The 23,636-nt window shown below is 37.5% G+C and overlaps 1 protein-coding gene and 1 pseudogene across 2 annotated transcripts in view; both read right to left on the bottom strand.

Moving 5' to 3' along the window:
- Positions 1-23,636, bottom strand: part of SHOC2 (SHOC2 leucine rich repeat scaffold protein) — a 73,399-nt gene that overhangs the window by 39,531 nt on the left and 10,232 nt on the right. The gene's annotated exons all lie outside the window — the stretch shown is intronic.
- Positions 17,060-17,209, bottom strand: LOC125995199 (uncharacterized; annotated as a pseudogene).

Here is a 23,636-nt window from a genome sequence, read left to right as displayed (position 1 = left end):
AAGTTACTATAGCCAAAACTTTGTATAACTGGAAGTTCCAACAGGAGCTAATGTTTAAGTGCTTTCTATATAAAATAACTACAATTAGGGGCCAGAGTGATAGTACAGTGGTAGAGTGTTTGCCTTGCTTGAAGCCAACCCAAGATAGACCCGGTTCAATCTTCGGCATCTCATACAGTCCCCCAAGCCTAACAGAGTGATTTCCAAGCACAGAGCAGTTAAATTCCTGAGCGCCACTGGATATGCCCCCCAAAAAACAAGAAAATATAAAGAATATTAAATAATTCATTAATACTAACTCATTTAATACCTAATAGACCTATAAGATAAAATGCTATAGCTATATAGCTATTTTACACATAGAGACACTGAAGCACAAAAATGTTGATATGGCTGAGATTTTAAAGTAGGTGGTATGTATTCACATTTTATATTGTTAAACATTCAAGACTGCTTTATCTACATATTATTATCAGTTTAGGTAACATAAAAACATTCCCCCCAAAAAATGATGACAGAATGAAAACATATCCACCAAAAGAACAAACTGAGTATAAAGAAAAATGTGTACATTATGACAAATATTTCAGGAAAAGAGCATTAAGAATCTATACCTTAGGGTAGGTGGCGCTAGAGGTAAGGTGTCTGCCTTGCAAGCACTAGCCAAGGAAGGACCGCGGTTTGATCCCTCTCCCACCAAGCCAGGGGCAATTTCTGAGCACTTAGCCAGGAATAACTCAGGAGCATCAAAGAGGTGTGCCCCCCCCCCAAAAAAAAAAACAAAAAAACAAACAAAAAAAAAAGAATCTACACCTTAGGGGCTAAAAATATAGCTCAACAGACTAAGTACACAGTTCAACAGGCTGAGCATGTATGCTTGGATGCAAGCCTGGATGCAATCCCAAGGACTGTATGGTCCCCAATTACCACCAGAAGCAACCATTAAGCACACAGCTGGGCTTCCTCAGTCCAATGGGGTATGGCATCCCACTCCCAGAAAATTAAGAAAAACTATTATTAAATGCACTTTAATACAGTATTCTAGGTGATTCTAACACGGTAAGCCTGAAGACCACCTTCAAGAAAACAATGGCAATCTCCAAAGGTATCTATAGCCTAAGTATTGGAAAAGCAAGAAATCTTAAAAGTTCTTTTTTTTGGTTTTTGGGTCACATCTGGCATGGCTCAGAGGTTACTCCTGGCTCTTTGCTCAGAAATCGCTCCTGGCAGGGTCAGGGGACCATATGGGATGCTGGGATTCGAACCACTGTCCTTCTGCATGCAAGGCAAATGCCTTACCTCCACGCTATCTTTCCAGCCCCAAGAATTCTTAAAAGTTCTTATTAAAAAAAATTGCCTCATTAAATGACTGACCAAAATAATCCACAAAGATCCTAAAAAGATGAGTAATTAAGCCACAGCAATAGCACAGAGGGTTTGACCTAGGTTTAATCCCATCACTCCATATGGTCCCCAGAACCATAGCCAGGAATGAATCCTAAGTATCATAACATGTAGCCCAAAACTCAAAACAGCAAAAAGATGGGGAAAAAAAAAAATTGTGAAGATGTCAATCTTGCCTAAGCAATTCAATGTCAAATATGTTTATTTTTTGTTTCGTTTTGTTTTTTAATTTTTATTTTGACCATATTGGCTTACATATCTTCCACAGTAGTATTTTAGGTACATATTAACATTGAATCAGGGGAATTCCCATCACAAAATTTGTCCTCCCTCCACTACCCCCCTTCTCTTCCTGTAACCCATATCCCCCACCATGGTTTTTATCTTGCTACAATAATTTTTTTTATTTATTTATTTGTTTGTTTATTTTTGGGTTTGGGGCCACATCCAGGGACGCTCATGGGTTACTCCTGGCTATGTACTCAGAAATCGTTCCTGGAGTGGGGGACCATATGGGACATAGGGGATCGAACCAAAGTCCATCCTGGGTCAGCCAAGTGCAAGGCAAATGCCTTCCTGCTTTATTAGCGCTCCAGCCCCAGGTTTTGTTTTGGTTTGGTTTTGGTTTTAGGCCACACCTGGTGAGGCTCAGGAGTTACTCCTGGCTATTCAGAAATCAATTCTGGCTTAGAGAACATATGGGACTCTGGGGAATCAACCTGTGGTCCTAGGCTAGCACAGGCAAGGCAGATGCCTTACCGCTTGCGCCACCGCTCCGGCTTCCAGCCCCAGTTTTATAACTAACTTGTCTTTGATACTTGGGCTAAAGATCAAAGACAAAATAATAGCATCAAGTTTGTTTTTTGGTAAGGCCACTCCCAGAGGTATTCAAAAACCCTTGTTGTGCCTGGTATCAAACCCAGATCTTCCATATGCAACTATGCCCTCAATCCTTTGAGTCCAGATGCCAAAAGATAATAGGTTTTTCTTTCAATTTTTATTTTGACTATTATGATTTACAAAACTGTTAATGATACTGTTTTAGATATACAATGTTTTAAATCCACACCCACCACTACTTTCAGCATCCCTCTATCAATGCCTCTCACTCCCAACCTGCAGCCTTACCAAAATCACTTTTTTAATATATTTTTTATTTTTATCATAGTGGCTTACATATTGTTGACAATAATATTTTAGGTACATATTTACATAAAATCAGGGGAATTCCCATCATCAATTTGTCCTCCCTACACCTCCATTCCCGTCCTACCTCCTATATCCTCCTCCCTCACCCCCAGGGCTGCTAGAATGAATATGTGGTCCCCTCAGTACCTAGCTTACTACTTAGTAGTCTTACACCTGTTTGGTCTTGGTACCTCCCTTATTTCCCGCTCTAGTTGGGAGGCAGGACTAGATAGTTCAAGTTATGTGGTTTTGTTTGAAGAAGAGGAAAGTAATAAACTGGGGTAAAAATCAAATACGCCGAAAATGGGCATAATCCTTCTGGAGGCTCTCATCATCAGTTTGAGAGACGAAGGGGAAAAAGAAGGTGAAACACCCCAACAGTACAAAAAGAAGTGTCAAATAAAATATCCAGTGAGCACTCCAATAATAAAGATAAGCACCACAAAAAAAGTCATGGTCTTGAAATAAAAAACATGGCAGAGCACATAAAGAAAGAAAAGAAAAGAAGGAAAAAATATAAATGGAGACAAAAATCACTTTTTTAAATCTAAATATTATAGCTTAGATCACATCTGTTGACAGTAGTTGACATCTGTAGTTTTGCTGTACCAATTTTCTCATTTCTCTGCCACCAAAACCCCTCAACCAATGTCTTTATGTTACCTCCAATCTGCATCCCCCCACCCATATACTACCCTCCTTACTTGTCATTTTCAGTTCTGTAACTCAGAGAGACTAATAACAACTTGACTGATTAATTTTATTAAACAAAAGTTAATAAGGAACTGGAGAGATTGTCCAGGGGTCACAGGTGCATAACGTGCAGACAAAAACACATATTAAAAAAAAATGCTTGGTGAGTGCAGTTATAGAAATAACTACACAGAGAACTACCATAATCATGTGAATAAATGAGGGAACTGGAAAGCCTGTCTGGAGTACAGGTAGGGGGTGGGGTGGGATGGAGGGAGATTTGGGACATTGGTGGTGGGAATGTTGCACTGATGAAGGGGGGTGTTCTTTACATGACTGAAACCTAATCCCAATCATATTTGTAATCAAGATGTTTAAATAAAGAAAAAAAATAATTTAACCTTAAAAAAAATTGCTACTGACCTAAGTAAAACTCTGGGCTCTGGAATTGAACCATCTACCTGCATAGCTAAGTACCAACCCTCCCCAAACCTAGGCTCTCTATGAGCACTAATGGGAGACCCTCTTGCCACAAAAATACAGTGAGATTTTTATCAAAATACCAGAATTATTTGATAATATTGAATTGTGCTAAAATTTTCTATATAAAAGTTCTACTCTACTAAAATTTACAATGTAATTAGCAATCAAACATTCCATATGATAACTAAGTAAATAACAATATATTACTAAATCTTCAGATAAATAACATAAGTATTTGAGAAAGTTTTATCATCAGTAAAAATGGTTAAGAAAATTAAGTATATCAAAGTTTAGACAATTAAAAGTCTGGTAAATCATTCCAGGTAGACATAATAAGCTTAGTTCTCTATAGTAAAGAGAAAAGGTAGAGCTTTGCTAAAACAAAGTAACAGAAGTTTAGAGATAAGAAACAGTTGATAATCTGAAAATTCCACACTAAGAGTTTAAATTTTAACATGCTGATGCCAGTGTATACCACTGATGGCTCACACTTGTATGTACTTATACTTAAAACTTTGCAGAACTAGCATCAATATAGATTAAATAAAAATGCTATTATTATTGCTTCTACACCAAAAGTTTTGTTTGCTTGGATTGTTGGTTTTGAGGCCACACCCAGAAATGCTGGGATAACTCCTGGTTCTGTGCTCAGAAATTACTCCTGGTAGGATATGGGGACCATACAGGATGCTGAGGATCAAACCCAGGTCTGCTGTGAGAAAGGAATGGGATGCCAGGGATTGAACCTGTGTCAGCCATGTGCAAGATAAAAACGCTACCTGCTGTGATTGTTGGTTTTGAGGCCACACCCAGAAATGCTGGGATAACTCCTGGTTCTGTGCTCAGAAATTACTCCTGGTAGGATATGGGGACCATACAGGATGCTGAGGATCAAACCCAGGTCTGCTGTGAGAAAGGAATGGGATGCCAGGGATTGAACCTGTGTCAGCCATGTGCAAGATAAAAACGCTACCTGCTGTGCTATCACTGCAGCCCCATCTATACCAAAAGTTTTATCTCCCCACTCTATTCAACAGTCCCTTAAAATAATAAAAATTATTTTTAGCTACAATGGAGAACACAAGAAATTCTTTAGAGGTACTAATCCAAAAAGCAATGTTGACCAGCCAAAATAAAAGCACATTGATTAAAAAGCAGAACAATAAATAATGGAAAATATACATAGCAAACACTGCTAGTCAATATGTTTTGGTATTCTGACAACACTGATTCTTTTCATTCATGATCATGAAGTATTTCTCAATTTTCTTCTGTCCTCTATTTCTTCAGAAATGACACAGTTTTAAAGTTTCACATCCATCGTAAGTTGATTTATGGTACTTGATACTTTGGGATACTATTTTAAATGAAGTAATCTTTTTAATCTTCTTTTCTACTGGTTCATTTTTGCATATAGGTATGCAACAGTTTTCAATTATATTATTTCACTGGCAAAGATAACAGAAACCAAAACAAATAAATGAGACTATATCATATTAAGAGGTGTATGGCAAAAGAAATGAACTATGCTAAAAGATAACCTACTGAATGGTAGAATACAGCAAATAAAAGACTAATATCCAGATATACAAAGCTCTCACAAAACTCAACCACAATAATAATAATAATAACTCCTTCAAAAGATAAAAGGCACTTCCACAAAAAGGCTCAATATGAAAAATGTTCAGTTACTTATTATCAAGGAAATTTAAATTAAAATGAGTATATTTCACATCAGTGAGAATGCATATAAAAAAACATGGGAAACTGCATTGAGGAATGTGGATTTAAAAAGAGAAGAAGACCTCATTCCCTTGTCTTGTTCAACCCATTTAAAAATTAGTGCAGAAATTTCTCAAAAAAAAAAAACAAAAACAAAAAAAACTCCCATTTGATTTCAGCTCTTCTAAATCTGGACATTTATTTACCTCAAACACAAAAATTCGAATTTGAAAAGATACATGCACTCCTGTGTTCATTTCAATGTTTGTAAATAGTAAAGCTAAAAATAACAACCAAGGGGCTGGAGAAGTGGCGCTAGAGGTAAGGCGTCTGCCTTGCAAGCGGTAGCCTAGGATGGATCAGGGTTCGATCCCCTGGCATCCCATATGGTTCCCCCAAGCCAGGAGCGATTTCTGAGCACAGAGCCAAGAGTAACCCCTGAGCGACACTGGATGTGGCCCCCCCCAAAAAAAAATAATAACCCAAATGTCTAAAAAAAAATGACTAAATAAGTAGCTAAACAAGTCGTGAGATACATATGCATGATGAATACTACATAACCAAAAACAATAAAATCATGCAGCTGGCTGCAACTTGGATGGAACTGGAAGTTCTTAACTGGAAATTAAGCAAAGTTAGTCAGAAGGGAGACAAAATAGTAGATGCCCTCACTTATCTGTGGCACATAGGAATGAAAGGAAACAGAAAGTATCAATGTGGGCAATCTTGGCCATGGATTATAGAAATAAGAATATCAAGGAAAGGGAGAAGGGAGTTCAGTGAAAGGGGAAAAAGGGAGAAAAGGGGGAAGAGAGAGAATGAGGTGGTAACACTGACTGAAGGGGCACTGATTAGAGGCACTGGATATGGTAACTGTAAAAATCAAAATTGTAAGAGAACACTATTGAAAACATATGTTTTCAATACTATATTAATCTGTAAAATAAAACCCATGGGTTGTGAACTAAACACCATATCTCTTCCACTTTTCAAACGTTTGCCTACATATGGCATTCACTCATGGCACTCTACAAGATCAAGATAGGTCTGTTTATTCCTAGCTTGCTAAGAAATATTAATATAAATAAATTAATGCTTTTCTTATACTGAATTTTCTATGTCTATTCAAATGATTTTTGCATGTATTGAGATTTTTTGTTATAATATTTTACTTTCTAATGTAGAAAAACATAATATACGCAAAGATTGTATTGTCCTTTTAAAACAAAACACATTTATAAGTTTATTCATATTGTCCCTTAAATTTTTCTTAATTCTTCTCTTACTAAATTGTACATTTTAGGATATATCTATTTCATGTTAACAGGGCCAGAGAGATAGCATGGAGGTAAGGCGTTTGTCTTTCATGCAGAAGGTCATTGGTTCGAATCCCCACATTCCATTATGGTACCCCGAGCCTGCCAGGAGTGATTTCTGAGCATGGAGCCAGGAGTAACCCTGAGCGCTGCCAGGTATGACCCAAAAACCAAAAAAAAAAACCTATTTCATGTTAACTTTAAAATATATTCCATACTGTTCATTTTTTTAAATTTATATACCTAACAAAAGGAGAAAGACAGCTTTCAGAAAAAAATTTCAATAACTTATACAAATTTCAATTTCGAGCAATTTCAGCTTTAATCAAAACCACCTTAAAGATTAAAAAAACTTGTAGATATAGTATATAAATAATAAAAGCACAAAAATGGCCAAAATCAACAGAACTGAAGATTTTGTGTACAGAACTGAACATACATGGTAGAGGACAGTGGTAGAGGGAGGAAGACAGTCAGATGATGAATGTGATTCTGAAATAATGTACAAAAAGTATAATAGTATTTAAATTGATAGTATAATCTGGTACTTCAATAAAAATTATTTAAAAGATAAGAAAAGAGCAATGAATCTGAAGAGAAGTAAAAGTTATTCCATTTGAACAAAAGAAATTATTTTTTAAAACCACCATAGCAAGCTAAGGGGCAGAGATAAAAACATCTTGTTTCTTCAAGGTGCTAAGTAAAAATGAAGATGAACTGAAATTTAAAAAGGAAATGGCTTTAGACAATGCATAAAAAAGATGAGTTGGGCCCGGAGAGATAGCACAGCGGTGTTTGCCTTGCAAGCAGCCGATCCAGGACCAAAGGTGGTTGGTTCGAATCCCGGTGTCCCATATGGTCCCCTGTGCCTGCCAGGAGCTATTTCTGAGCAGACAGCCAGGAGTAACCCCTGAGCGCAGCCAGGTGTGGCCCAAAAACCAAAAAAAAAAAAAAAAAAAAAAAAAAAAGAGCAAATATTTAAGAATTTACTTGCAGAACATAATAATTTATGTAAATTATTAAAAAAAAAAACAGAAGAACCAGAAAACACAAACCTGTAGCAGAATAATGATTTAAATTTCAGTATTGTTCTCATTAGAAATCAGGCAGAAAAAAAAAAAGAAATCAGGCAGGCTAGAAGCAACAAATATTTTTCAAGTGTTGAGAAAAATAACTTCAGCAATACAAAATATTGATGGCATTCACAGATAATGGAAAATGAAGAGAATCTGATGTCAGCAAACCTGCTCTAACAGATTCAAAGAAAGTTCTTTAGACAGGAAAGCAAACAATAAAATATAAACCAATGAAGAAATATCAATGACATGAATATAGATGAATATAATTAGCAATTCTCTTCAGTTTTGTAAATTATAGTTGTTGAAATAAAGATGCGATAACTTTATTTGAAGTGCCTTCAAACTAGATATTGGGATGACTGTGATAACAAGACAAAAAAGACATAAAGCTGATTATTCCACTTAAAAGTTGTAAAATTTCGGCAATATGGCAATACTACTAAATTATGATAACAAGGAACATTATAATATTTCAAATAATCACAAGGAAGAGCAAAAATGGTATCTAAAAAGCTAGAGCAAAGATTAAGCCTGCAGCATCCCTGAATTGGATCCCCAGCACTACATACTTGCCTACATATTGCCCAGGTTTAACCCTAAAGCACTAACCATTCCCAAACTGGTTGTGCCCCAGCACCCTATAAAGATCACAAGGTGAAGAAATAATTATAGAAAGATATACACTCAAAAACACTACAGATAAATTAAAATAAAAAGTTTAATATGAAAAAAAGTTTAATATGTTTAAGAAATCCATAGTTAAACAGGCAGAGAAAAAGAAAAGAACAGAGGAGTAAGCAAGATACTAACTGCAACATTTAAGTCCAAACAGGATTAATAATGTACCAATTACAAAATAAACATAGCTAATTAGAAGTGAATGGAGAAAAATTTTGCACTCAACGCATCAGATAAAGGTTTAATATCTAGGATATACAAAGTACTCATAAAAAGTTAGCTCCACAAAACCTAACAACCCCATCCAAAAAATGCGGAAAGGAAATGAGCAGATACTTCTCTGAGGAAGACCAACAGATGGCCAATAGGCACAAGAAAAAATGCTCATTATTATTTATCATTAGGGAAATCCAAATCAAAATAACAATGAGATATCATTTTACACCAGTGAGAAAGGCACAGATCAAAAATATTGGAAACAATCTGTGTTGACCAGGATGTAGTAAGAAAGAAAATCTCGGGGCCGGTGAGGTGGCGCTAGAGGTAAGGTAAGCCTTGCAAGCGCTAGCCAAGGAACGGACCGCGGTTCGATCCCCCAGCGTCCCATATGATCCCCCCAAGCCAGGGGCGATTTCTGAGCGCATAGCCAGGAGTAACCCCTGAGCGTCAAACAGGTGTGGCCCAAAACCCAAAAAAAAAAAAAAAAAAAAAAAAAGAAAGAAAGGAAATCTCATCCACTGCTGGTGAAAATGCTGCTTGGTCCTACCCCTATGGAAAACAGTCTGGAGTATTCTTAGCAAATTCAAAATGGAGTTGCCATACAATCCAGAAATCCCACTTTTGGCTATCTATTCCCAGGACTGAAAAACATTCATCCAAATCCCCCATTCCAAAAGAATGTACGTACACTGCTATTCATTGCAGCCCTCAATACAATAGCTAAGACTTGGAATCAACCTGTCCAACAACAGATAAGTACATAACAAATGAAAATCTCCATGCTATAAAGGATGATGCAAACGTGCAATTTGATGAAACATAAATCAAAGGCAACAACAATGGAATCAAGAGACCCAAACTTTAACAATCTGAACTTAAAATGGACCTGCTATACTGGCAGGCTGGGGAGCAAAGGATGGTGGTATTAGAAGCATTCTGGAAACACTGGTGGAGGGAGGCAGATACTGGTGATGGGCTTAACCCTCATTCATTTTTATGTCTGAAATGTAACTCTTAAGGTCTTTGTAAATCACAATGATTTCAATAAAATTTTAAAAATTAGTATGTTTTGGGGCCGGCGAGGTGGCGCTAGAGGTAAGGTGCCTGCCTTGCAAGCGCTAACCAAGGAAAGATCAGGACCGAGATTCAATCCCCAGAGTCCCATATGGTCCTCCCAAGCCAGGGGCAATTTCTGAGCGCTTAGCCAGGAGTAACCCCTGAGCATCAAATGGGTGTGGCCCGAAAAACCAAAAAAAAAAAAAAAAAAGTATGTTTTGATGAGCAGAAAAATAATGTCAATTAAAAGTTTATTAAGGCCAGTTTAATAAAACATAAGCCAATTATGTACTATTTACAGAAACACATTCAAATTTAGTAATGTAGTATGTGGGGTTTTAAATGAAAAATATAGGAAAAAAGCATACCCACAAATTCTTAATCAAAATTGACACAAATATATTAATATAAAACAGAATTAAAAGCAGATAATTAACTGCAACAAAGAAGATCAGATTACATGGTCATTTTTTTTCAGAAACAAAGACATTATTAATTATTCATTATTTATGCACTTAAGCAAGCTTGAAAATACAAAGGTTTAAAAATGGAAAATAGGTGCTGAAGACATCAGTGTTGGTAAGGCATTTTTGCAACCAACCAACCATCAACTGCCAGTACTGCACTGAGCCATACCAGGAATGATCCCTGAACACAGTAAGGAGTAAGCTCGAAGCATAACCAGGTATGGCTAAATAAAACAAAAATAAACTTAAAAGAAAATTCAAATTATCTTTTGAAAGATATTCCCACTCATCTACCCAACCTACCCTATAAGAGAATCTTACACATGACATTAATATATAATTATTATAAATTAAAAATAAATTATTGGGGCCAGAGTAGTGGCGCTGGCAAGCGTTAGCCTAGAATGGATCATCATGATTTGATCCCCCAGCATTCCATAAAATACCCCCAAAACAGTAGCAATTTCTGAGCACATAACCAGGAATAACCCTTGAGCATCAACGGGTGTGGCCCAAAAACAAAAACAAACAAAACAAACAAAAAAATTCTTTGGCCAGGAATGTGATTCAGAAAGTGCATTTGCCTAACATTATAATGTACTGGGTTCAATTACAACACCAGAAAAATAAATCTTTCAATAAAGTCTTTAAATGCATAATTCATAAAATTTAGAGTTCACTTATTCCTAATGAAGAAAATATTTCCCCCAAAGCCTGGTATAAACATTTATAAATTCAGACCTTCAAAGTCTAACTTTAGTTATTTGGGTCCTCTTTTCCATTAACAGTTGCATATATGTTTTTATAACTCACCCCTAGGAAGGAATGATGCATCTCAACCCAGGGTTCAAAAAAGTACCTTACTCGGACACTGTTGGCCCAAGTACCATTTAAAAAACTTAGCACTGATATTCATTAGATATTCATATTGACCTCTTGTCTGGAAGATGCAAAATAATTGAAACAAGTGAGAGGGAATTAGATGATACAGACTTACTAGGTTTGGGTTACTTCTCACCATAACCCTTGGTAAATCTATGCTTGTGTTTTTCTTGTTTGTCACTGTGTTTTTAATATAAAAAAAATAAGTTTAAGGAGCTCCTGCCCGTTACTTTTTTTTTTTTTTTTATGGAACCATAGAACATGAATCATCTTGTTCTGCCTCATAGTTCTATGTCTTCCTACGAACTGAGGGGGGAAAAAAAGTGGATGGGACCCAAGGGCTACGGTCTCAGGAGCATTGAGTGGAAATAAAAAATGGTCAAACCTAAATACCCAAACCAAAGTCAAGGACAATAAAATCAAGAGACACAAATTACAACAAGCTATACGCAAAAGGGACCTTTTACACTAGCAGCTTAGGGGGCTAAGAGTGGAGGCATAGGATGCATGCTGAGAACTACAGTGGAGAGAGGTCAACTCTGATGGTAGGAATGGCCCTAATTCACTGTCACTGTACCTTAAATACCACTGTGAAAGACTTATAATTCACACTAGTCTCAATAAAATTATTAAAACAAATATAATAACAAGTTTAGGGGATAGCACAGGGATATAGCATTTGCCTTGCACACGGCTGACCTAGGACAAACCTAGGTTCAATCCCCGGTGTCCCATATAGTCCCCCAAGCCAGAAAGCAAATTCTGAATGCATAGCCAGTGCATAGCTCGAGTGTTACTGTGTCCCAAAAACCAAAAATTAAATAATAATAATAACAACAACAACAAGTTTAGAGCCTATTGTAAATTTAAAAGTATTCTCAGTATTATCTATCAAAAGCTTGCTATTTCTACCATGTTTAGTCTCTTATCAGGAGGATGGAAAGACAGGAATAGCAGTAGGGTCTTGCCTTGTACACAGCCAACCTGGGTTCAATCCCTTGCAGCTCTAAGGTCTCCAAGCTTCATTATGAATGACCCCTGGGTACAAAGCCAGGATTAAGTCCTGGACACAGCTATGTGTGGCACAAACTGCTCCCATCCCCATCAAATAATAAAATTATATATGATATATATCATATATATCATATATAACAATGAATTTACAAGATTATCTAATTTTAGGCCCTTTCTTTTTTTCTTTTTTTTTTAGTAAAGGCTATTTATTTGTGATATATATATTATTATTATTATTATTATTATTAAAAAAATACCTTCACCAGTGCAACATTCCCATCACCAATGTCCCAAGTGTCCCTCCTCCCCACCCCACCTCGCCCTGTGCTTTAGACAGGCTTTCTACTTCCCTCATTCAGTCACATTTTGTTATGATGGTTCTCAGTGTAATTATTTCTCTAACTGCACCCATCACTCTCTGTAGTGAGCTTCATGTCGTGAGCTGGACCTTCCAGACCTCCTCTCTTTAGTCTCTGAGAATCATTACACAAATGTCTTTTATTTTTCTCAAAACCCATAGATGAGTGAGACCATTCTGTGTCTATCTAAGATTAACTAATTTATTTGGATCAAAAACCTTTTCAAAAGTAGCCAGAGCAATAATCCAGAGATAATAAAGTGAGTGGGGTGTTTCCTTGCAAATGGCAGACCCAGGTTCAACCCCACATGGTCCACCAAAAACCACGAGGGCAGGGGTCTCAAACTCAATTTACCTGGGGGCCGCAGGAGGCAAAGTCGAGGTGAGGCAGGGCCGCATAAGGGATTTCGCTTACTGCGATATCTGAAGGCCGGCCGCGGGCCACAAAATGTTGTACAAAACGGCCCGTGGGCTGCGAGTTTGAGACCCCTGCACTAGGGCTAATTCCTGAGTGTAGAGCCACAGGAACTTCTAATCATCACCAGCTGTGCCCTCTCCAAAAATAAACAAACAAAAAGACTCTCTGAAAGAAACCAAGAGGGGAAGTGGGGCTGGAGAAATAGTACAGCAGGTAAGGAGACTGCCTTGCAAGCACCAACCTGGATTAGATCCCTCAATCCCATATGGTCCCTAGAGTACTGTTGAATTAAATAATAAATAGGCCCCTTTGGATGGAGCTGGATGGTGATGGGATGAATGGAGGGGCCTTTCTCTGTTGTCCCAGATAAAGAACTCAAGCTTTTTTGTTTTTGTTTTTTTTTGGGGGGGGGCACACCCGGTGACGTTCAGGGGTTACAGAAATCGCTCCTGGCTTATGGGATCATATGGGACGCCAATGATTGAATTGCAGTCCTTCCTAGGCTAGCGTGTACATGGCAGTTGCCTTACCACTTGCGCCACCGCTCCAGCCCCAAACTCAAGCATTTTTGTTTGTTTGTTTTTGGGCCACACCTGTTGATGCACAGGGGTTACTCCCGACTATGCACTCAGAAATCGCTCCTGGCTTGGGGGGACCATATGGGATATCTGGGGATCGAACCACGGTCCATTCTAGGCTAGCGCTTGCAAGGCAATCTAGCGCCACTGCTCCGGCCCCAAAAGCAAGCATTTTTTAAAACTAATTCCTAACCAGGTATTTTTGCCTATAGTCTCATTCTTAATGTTTTATAATTAAGAATGTTTTCTGGGGGGGGGGGGGTTGGGCCACGCCCAGTGATGCTCAGGGGTTACTCCTGGCTCTGTGCTCAAAAATCACTCCTGGCTCAGGAATGCTGGGGATTGAACCCAGGTCCGTCCTGGGACAGTCGCGTGCAAGGCAAACACCCTACCACTGTGTTATCGCTCCAAGAATGTTTTCTAATTTCTCAGGCTTCATAAATACAAATCAAGTGATATACTCCAACTTAAAAGTTAATTCACTTTTTTAATTTAAAATCTATGTTTTGGGGGCCGGAGCAATAACACATATAGATTTATAGCAATAGCAATTGCACGCAGCCAACCCAACAGACCTGGGTTCGATTCCTTCCATCCACATGGTGCCCCGTGCTTGCCAGGAACAATTTCTCAGCGCAGAGCCAAGGATAACCCAAGGGGAAAAAAAAAACTATTCTTTTCTAATTATCTTTATTTAAGCATCGTGGTTACAAACATGTTTGTGGTTGGATTTCAGTCATAAAAAGTACACCCACTTCACCAGTGCAGCCTTCCTGTCACCAGTGCCTGCTACCTCCCTTCCCCCCACTAAAAATTCTTTTTAATGCTAGAGTAAAAACAGTGTGGTTCCTTTTTCATAAAAATAAAAGCTCAAAAATAACTAGAAATGAGACAAAAATCATAAACAATATCTCTATTTCTAACCACGGAGCTAATACTCCTAATCTCATCCCTAACTTCTGACACACTTGAAAGTTGTGTGTTAGAAATCACACATTTATGTAATGCCAGAGATCACAAATGATAGTGTGCTGGAAACTGCACCAGTATATGGTGTGATATCAGGGGCTAAATTCACAACCATGGGATGAAAGATAAGTACTAAAGAGCCAGGAGATAGTGCAGGGAGTTAAAGCACTTGCCTTTAAAACAGCTGACCTAAGTTAGATCCCAGGCATCACATATGGTCCCTTAAGCACCAACAGAGCTCCCCACTGAGCACAAAACAGGATTAAGCACTGATTACTAAAATAAAGATAAGTGCTTGCTTAACCCAGAGCTCTAAAGATTTTGAATCTAGGCAAAAACATTGCTAAGTAAAATTAAGGAAGGGATTGCTCTTCAAGACCATGTTCTTTGACTACATAACCTGCTTGTCTTTGTCTCTTTGCTTGTTTTTCTTTTACTCTGGAAAAGCCCATATTCTCTCTTGAACACATATTCCTCTTTCTCTCCAATATCTTTCTGTTTTAAGTTTTGTTCATGTCTTTAAGTTTTGCATATTAAAAGCTATTTCCCTTCATTAAAAAAATGAGGGAAGAAAATCAATGATACAAATAAAGCAATGACTACAAAGTCTTTCCTTAAAAGTATGACTCAATAATTTACATCAGACTAACAGTACATTTTAGTAATTTTCTTTTTAAACATTATTAAATATTGAACTTTGGACTAGTATTTTCTTTAAGAACAATTCATAGGAACATTATTCCTCGGTATCTTACATATTCAGTAACAGAAGATTTAAAAATAAAACTACTCACAAAAGACAGTTTTTTAATTTAATTTTTTGTTTGTTTTTTTCGGGTCAAAACAGGTGTTACTCCTGGTTCTGTGCTCAGAAATTGCTCCTGGCAGGCACGAGAACCATATGAGATGCCAGGATTCGAACCACCATTGGTGGTTGCATGCAACCATTGCGTGCAAGGCAAACGCCCTACTGCTGTGCTATCTCTCCAGCCCTAGTTTTTGAAATTTTTTTAAACGAAGACTGATATAAAAGATACTGCTATACTAGAAAAATACACCATAAACGTTATAATTTTTGATGATGTGTAACTAACAAAAATTAAGAGAATACAATGGTTTTTCTTCAAATCACATAAATCTTTCACCTAAAAAATAAAAATTAGGAGAAGAAATGGACAGTTTAATAATGGACAGCTTACACTTTAATAATACACTACCTTAAGATCCTTTATACCTGTTACAGCGTAATTGGTCTCTTAAACCCTCAGCTATAAAACTGCATAAATAAGAATAATACTATGGCATATAGATAAGCTAAATATATTTATTAAAAGATAAAAGTCTCAGATTAGATCACAATTCCTAACAAAAGACATTAGCCTGTAAGTCCACCTGCCTCCCATCTTCAAAGGATGGAACAGAAATACAGGCAAACTCTACAAGTTCAATATGCCACACATATTATAGACACAAGGATATTCACTATAGCATTTTTATAACTACAATGTCTGAAAACAATGTCCAGCAACCAGGCCCTAGTTAGTCAAATTATTGTTTATTCACTAAAATACAGCATGTTTATTAAAAGGGGCAATAACTATACAGTACAATAAAACCACTGAATCAAAAAGCATAGGAACTCATTTCTATTATTTGGTTATATACTAGTTATCAAGATTCACATGAAAGATATTAATATCTTCCTTTATTCTATCGATGACTTTTAACTTCACAGATTTACATATACATAAAAACACTCTATATTGGTAATATATATATATTGCAAAACACTTATCAAATGTGACATTTGCCCGAGCAGTAGGATAGTTTTAACTTTTATATCTAGAATATTTTAAATCTATACAATTTATTCTATAATCAGAAAGGGTAGGGGTGGAGAGACAGTACAGCAGTGGAGTTTGCCTTGCACGCAGCCAACCGAGAAGAAGGTGGTTCAGTTTCCAGCATCACATATGGTTATGATCCCCAGAGCCTGCCAGGGATGATTTCTGAGCACAGAGCCAGGAGTAACCCCTTAGCACCACTGCATGTGACCCAAAAACTGAAGGGGAAAAAAAAAGTTTAAAATCTCTCTTTTTTTTTTTGGTTTTTGGGCCACACCCAGTGACGCCCAGGAATATACTCCTCGCTCTGCTGCTCAGAAATTGCTCCTGGCTTGGGGGGACCTTATGGGACGCAGGGATCAAACCGTGGTCCACCCTGCCCTAGGTCAGCAGCGTGTACACCAAACACCTTACCACTGCGCAACCATTCTAGCCCCTAAAATCTATTATTTTTAAACTGAAATAAACCTACAGTTAGTTTAGCATGTTGATTTTTAAACTAGCAAAGAATATAGCCAATTAAATATTTATAAATAAACTTGTATATGTAAGAGAAGATGAAAACAACAATCAATACCCATTTAAGTTAATTCAGGGCCAAAGACATAGTTAGTATAGGGTAAGGAACTTGTCTTGCATGCAGCAAGGTTCCACCTCGGGCACCACTTTCAGCTGACAAAGCAATGTCAGGAATAATCTCTTAGCTAAAAGCCAAGAGTAATCATAGTTGGATGTGGCCCACAAACAAAACAAAAATTAAATTGTGAAAATTCATTGAAAAAACTAAATTTCCCCCTTCTTTTTTCTTCACTTGATCTTAGCCAAAAGGCCGAGAAGCAATCCTTCTTTTTTCTTTTCTTTTCTTTTTTTTTTTTGTTTTGGTTTGGTTTGGTTTGGGTTTTTGGGTCACACCCAGCAGTTCTCAGGGGTTACTCCTGGCTCTACACTCAGAAATTTCTCCTGGCTGGCTTGGGGGACTATATGGGGTACCAGGATTCGAACCTCCATCTGTCCTGGGTCAGCTACATGCAAGGCAAACGCCCTACCGCTGTGCTATCTCTCCGGCCCCAATTTCTCCCTTCTTAAAAGAAACGATATTAAAAAAAAAAAAATAGAGCAAGAGAGATGGTACAAGATTAGGCATTTGTCTTCCACCACATATGCACTTATGCACCACATAAGCACTACCATGAGTGATCCCGGAGCACATCCAGCTATAACACTCATCCACCAAGAGAAAGAAGTAACATATTAGAGGAAATCACTAAAAGGACTAAGTCAGGAATCTTGGAGTTATCGCAACCCCTCACTCCTTCAATTTATATCCTAAACAGTCAACAAATACTAACTCTGTCTTTTGTTAACTTATTAAAAATAAACTCTACATATAATACACGTGGTGCTTTGAATATATACATACAATTTATTTCTATTATACCTAAAAATATAGTCTTCCTTATTTAAAAATAAAATTTAAAAAAAATCAGTGGCCAGGCATAATTTTGTAAACTTTATCAAATGATAATAAATTTCCCCCCACCAGCTATTGCTCAAAATGTCAAAAAGTCACCGTCAGTGGCATGGAGCAGAAAGGCATCTATCTGCCTTGCTGGCGCTAGCCTAGGACCAACTGCAGTTTGATCCCCCGACAACCCATATGGTCCCCCAAGCCAGGACCGATTTCTGAGCGCATAGCCAGGAGTAACTCCTGAGTTACCAGGTGTGGCCCCAAAAACCAAAAAAAAACAAAAAAAAACAAAAAAAAAAAGCAAACTGTCTCTATTTTATACAGACATGAAACAAATTTTTCACTAATTTATATAATTAACACATTAAAGCCAACTAGTTACAAATTGATAATATACTATTTACTACCTAAAAGTATAATCTAATACTATAATCCCAAAATATTTTTACAGAATTACAGAAGCTTTGATATAAAATTACTCATATTGCATAGGAAAATCATTTAGTAACATGCAGATAGCAAGCGTTATATTATGCCTAAAAGAAAAAATATTATATAGTACTATAGTTAAGGTACTTTCTTGTACACAGCTAATTAGAGTCCAATCCCCAAATCCCACCAGTAGTGATACTGGTTCAGCAGACAGGATTAAGCCCTGAGAACTGCTGGTTATAAGCCCATAACCAACTTTCTTTGATGAAAATAACCTTTGAGTTCTTGCTACAAAACCACTATTAATATAATTAATATGTACATATATACATATGCTTAAGTAAGAAAATGTCACATTTATAATTAAGAAAAGGCCAGATAAGATTTTTATATTTCTTGTTTGCTGGTAGTCATATGCATTAAGGATTACTCACAGAGCTAATCTACAAAAATTATATAACTGACTTTTAAAGTAAATGTATTAAGCTCTTCCTTTTCATGAGAAAGGAGCTGAGTGTATGAAGTAGAGCAAGGAAAGTTTCTTCAACAAATTGTACTGGAAAACTGGACAACCACTTGCCAAAAAAAATGCATCATAAAACTAGATCTGTATTTCACATTACTCATAAAAATTAACTCATAGACTAGAACCCATAAAATATACTAAAGAAAATATATGGAGAACTTTATAGGACATGGACCTCCGGTGTGTTTTCAATGACTATCTCCACAGACAAATACAAAAAAAAAAAAAAAAAAGAAAACCAAGACAAATGAATATCACATTTAAGATTTTGTATTTTGTGGCCGGAGAGATAGCACAGCAGTAGGGCATTTGCCTTGCAAGCGGCTGATCCAGGACCAACGTCAGTTCGAATCCCTGCATCCCACGTAAACCCCCATGCCTGCCAGGAGCAATTTCTGAGCACAGAGCCAGGAGTAACCCCTGAGTGCCGCCAGGTGTGCCCCCCCCCCCCGCCAAAAAAAAAAAAAAATTTGTGTTTTTGGGGTTGGAGCAATAGCACAGCGATAGGGCTGCCTTGCACACAGCTGACCCATATGGTCCCCCCAGCCAGGAGCGATTTTTGAGCGCATAGCAAGGCATATCACCTGAGCATCATCAGTCATGACCCAAAAACCAAAAAGAAAAAAAAAAGATTTTGTATTTCAATGAAACTCAAGCTAAAATAAAGACACACTAGTGAGGGTGCAAAAAAATCTGCAAATATCAGGTATCCAAGATTTCTTATGTACTTTGAAAGGCTCAACAACAACAAAACCAATAATCCCTGGCTAGAAAAATACTACAGTAGCTAAGGCATTAGCCTTGCAAGCAGCCAACCTGAGTTGGATTTCCAGCACAGCAAATGGTCAAACCAGGAGTAAGTCATGAGCATTACCAGGTGTGGCCCCAGAACCAAAAACAAACAAAAAAGCCCAACATGGATAGAAGATATGAACAGCCAATTCCTGAAGACATACAGGTCTATGAGAAAATATTCATCATAAATTATCAGGCAAATGCACATAAAAATAATAATGAATATCACCTCACACTAGTGAAAATAGCATATACCAAAAAATACTGTAAAGAACACTGCTATCAGCAATGCTATGAAAAAGGGACCTTCATTCACTAGTGCTGGGAATGTCATCAGGTTCAACCTTTACAGAAAAATTATATGGAAATTTCTCAAAAATAAATAAAAGTACTGTATTTGTTTACATTTTGTTTCTTCACTTCAACATAAGATATATGCAGTGTGCATAGAAATTTGTTCATAGTTTTGTTTTTACTATAGTCTGGCCCTCCAATGGTCTGAGGGACAGGTGAACTGGGCCCCTGTTTTAAAAGTTTGAGGCCGGGGCCGGGTAGGTGGCGCTGGAGGTAAGGTGTCTGCCTTGCAAGCGCTAGCCAAGGAAGGACCGCGGTTCGATCCCCCGGCGTCCCATATGGTCCCCCCAAGCCAGGGGCGATTTTTGAGCACATAGCCAGGAGTAACCCCTGAGCGTCAAACGGGTGTGGCCCAAAAACCAAAAAAAAAAAAAAAAAAAAAAAAGTTTGAGGCCACTGACCCAGGGGTTCCACTTCTTGGCATTTACCCCTAAACACAGAAACATTAATTTAAGAAGATATATACACAGCTATATTCAATGCAGCACTTACTACAATAGTTGGGATACTAATTTCAGATTATGTGCTGCTGAAGTGAACAAGACGAACACTGAAAATTGAGATGTCCAATGACTGATGAATGGATTAAAAAATTGTGGCACAGGGGTAAGGGGCAGAGATATAGCACAGTGGGTATGGTGTTTGCCTTGCACCAGGAGGACACAGGGTCAATCTCTGACATCCCATGAGATACCAAATGATAACCCTTAGACCTGGATTCCATAAGTGAGAATGCCAGGCAAGGGGCTACTTTGTAATGAAAGCATAGACCAAAGGGAACAAAGGGCAATGGTGGAAAATCTGGGGCACTTTGGTGGTGCAGTTACTAGGTACACATCAATACCATAACAGTAACTATATTACCTAAACAAAAAATATAAACTCATATATTTCTTCTCAGTATAAAAGCCTTTCAAATAAAAAGATAACTAATATTTAACTCAATGTTATGATTTGTGCAGATAACTCAGGTCCTTTGTTAACTAACTAAAGCTGATCAAAGTTAAGTTGCATCAAATACCTTTACAACCAACCTTTCTGGAACAATAAACCAGTAGATTTCATTCTTTTTCAAGTTAGTTTCTAATCCTTTTTTATGGATTTGGGGCCACACCCGTTGATACTCAGAGGTTACTCCTGGTTATGCGCTCAGAAATCGCTCCTGGCTCAGGGGACAAAAATGGGACGCAGGGATCGAACTGTGAACTGTCCTGGGCCAGCCACGTGCAAGGCAAATGCCCTACCCCTGCGCTATCACTCCGGCATTTTAATCCATTTCTAATGAAATTACAGTTTAATACAATATAGTGTGGTGGACTAGCACTTTGGGAGGATAAAGTACTTTCAATAAATACTTTTAACTATTTTAAGGCCTGCACACAAATTTCATGTAAACATATTAGTCATCAAACTTTTAAAATAAGAATCCTAACAGATTGTTTTCATATTTCCAAAATGACTCCATTTCTCTTCTTTTACTGGGGGGGGAGGGGGGGCGTGGAGGGCAGGAGGTGAAGGAGGGTCCTCCATAGCTGTGCTCCTGAGCATAGGGTCACTGCATGTTACAAGACAGTACCAATCCTGAGATTAGATGTTCTAGCCTGACAATGCAATGTTCCGCAGGCATAACAGAAATAGGGAGCCACCAGGGCCATACAGAGCTGGAGAGAGGGATATGTATGCTACAGATGGAACTTGGGACTGATGATGCAAGACCCACGCTCCATCCCTTTGCAATATCTCCCGGTTCCAAGACTTCATTTTTAAAGTAATCTTTTCAACGCCAAGTCAATTCTTTTAATGTTTCCTTTGCGATCTAAACATTACCATCTATTTATGTCAAAAACTCACTGACCATAATTATGCTGGATCATTTTTCTGTCCTTAGTAAACAACAGAGTAGCACAGATTTTGGATGCTTCAATACACTTTGTTCTTGTCCCTAATACTCATGTTCTGTGTGTACTACTATAAGCTATTATGTAACAGGAGGTGGGGAAATTAAAAAATACTGCAGCAATACAAACCTTTTCAGCATGCTGAGTTCCCACAGTTGCTTAGTGGGTGTTCTGAAACTAGGCCATATTTCTAGTATTAAGAATTTCAAATCATTATTTCCAAAGTACAGAAATAAATGTCTTCAAGATTAAAACATAAAGCCTTACTATTTTAAGCTGCCTACTATATAAGCATCATGTTTCTATGAGATTAAAACTGTAATTAACACACTGTAGATAAATCGGTATTTGTTCTCGCAACAAAATATAACTAGCTTTTCTACATAGCCTTATATAGGCACAGAACAGAAGAGACCACAACATTAAGATAAAATTTATGTGAATATGTCAATCTGAACTAAGTCCATTTAATAAAATTTTAAATTCTTTGTCCCAAAAATATTTAACACAAAATTGAGTTAAATAACTTCAGATGGCTCAATATGTTAAATTGCGATACCTCTAGCAAAGAAGTAATTATAATCTCCAATTTTATTTTTCCAATGCTAGCTAACAGGAAATACAGAGAATAAAGCTTGCTTTCTTCACAAATAATTATGTCATTTTGTCCTATCATTGCAACAGGTATGTCTTCCTTCAAAGCTGATGAGAATCGTATAACTCAATTTTATATGCTGAATAGATAAAGAAAGTAAAATTATACTTCCAATATTGTTAGATACTGACTATTGGGTATTTTCAGATAACTATTTGCTTTAATTAAATACTAATAATGAACCTCAGTACCTACTATGCTTCATCTCATTATGTAAACCTTTACAATAATGGAAGTTTGACATATTATTTCAAGTTTTATCTTTTTTTGTGGAGGACGGCTATACCCAGCAATGCTCAGGGGTTTCTCCTGGCTCTTCTTCACTCAAGGATCACTCCTAATGGGGCTCCAAACCTTCTGGGTTGATGGGGACTAAACCCAAATCAACTGTGTATAAGGAAAGAGCCCTTACCTGCTGTACTATCAATTGCTCCAGCAAATCCCAAATGGTATCATTGTAGATGAAAATCTTTCTGTAATACAATACTTGTAATGCTGTATCATCTTTTTGTCTGTTTATTTTGTTTTTTCTATCACACCCAGCAGCGCTCAGGAATTCAGGGGTTACTCCTGGCTCTGCACTCAGAAATCACTCTGGCATGTGGGATGCCAGGGATCAAACTCAGGTCAGCGGGTCAGCCACATGCAAGGCATATGCCCTACCCACTGTAGTACTGCTCTGGCCCCAATCCTGTATCATCTTTGAAAAAATTTATTAATAACAATTTAACCATACCTTGTCACCTTAAATCATTATTGCTTTATGCTCACATAAAATAAGTAGTATATTGAAAATCTATGTTTATATAAATATTGGGGGGGGGGGGGTCACAACCAGCATCGCTCAGAGATTATTCCTGGCTCTGTGCTCAGAAATCATCCCTGACAGACTTGAGGGACCATATGGAATGCCAGAATTCAAACTGGGGTCTGTCTTATGTTGGCCACATGCAAGGCAAATGTCTTATCGCTGTGCTTTCACTCTGGCCCATTCTATAAATGTCTTAAGAGGATGAGAGATGACTCAAAAAGCTGGAGTGCATGCTTTGCATACAGGAAACATGGATTCAATTCCTATCACCGCATGATCCCCAAAGTATCCCCAAGTGAAACCCAAAAGCAAAGTCTTTTTTATTTATC

The sequence above is a fragment of the Suncus etruscus genome, chromosome 17 (genome assembly GCF_024139225.1).
Source record: "Suncus etruscus isolate mSunEtr1 chromosome 17, mSunEtr1.pri.cur, whole genome shotgun sequence".
Classification (NCBI taxonomy): domain Eukaryota; kingdom Metazoa; phylum Chordata; class Mammalia; order Eulipotyphla; family Soricidae; genus Suncus; species Suncus etruscus.
Note: the sequence above shows the minus strand (reverse complement) of the source record. Positions and strands in the feature narration are given on the sequence as shown.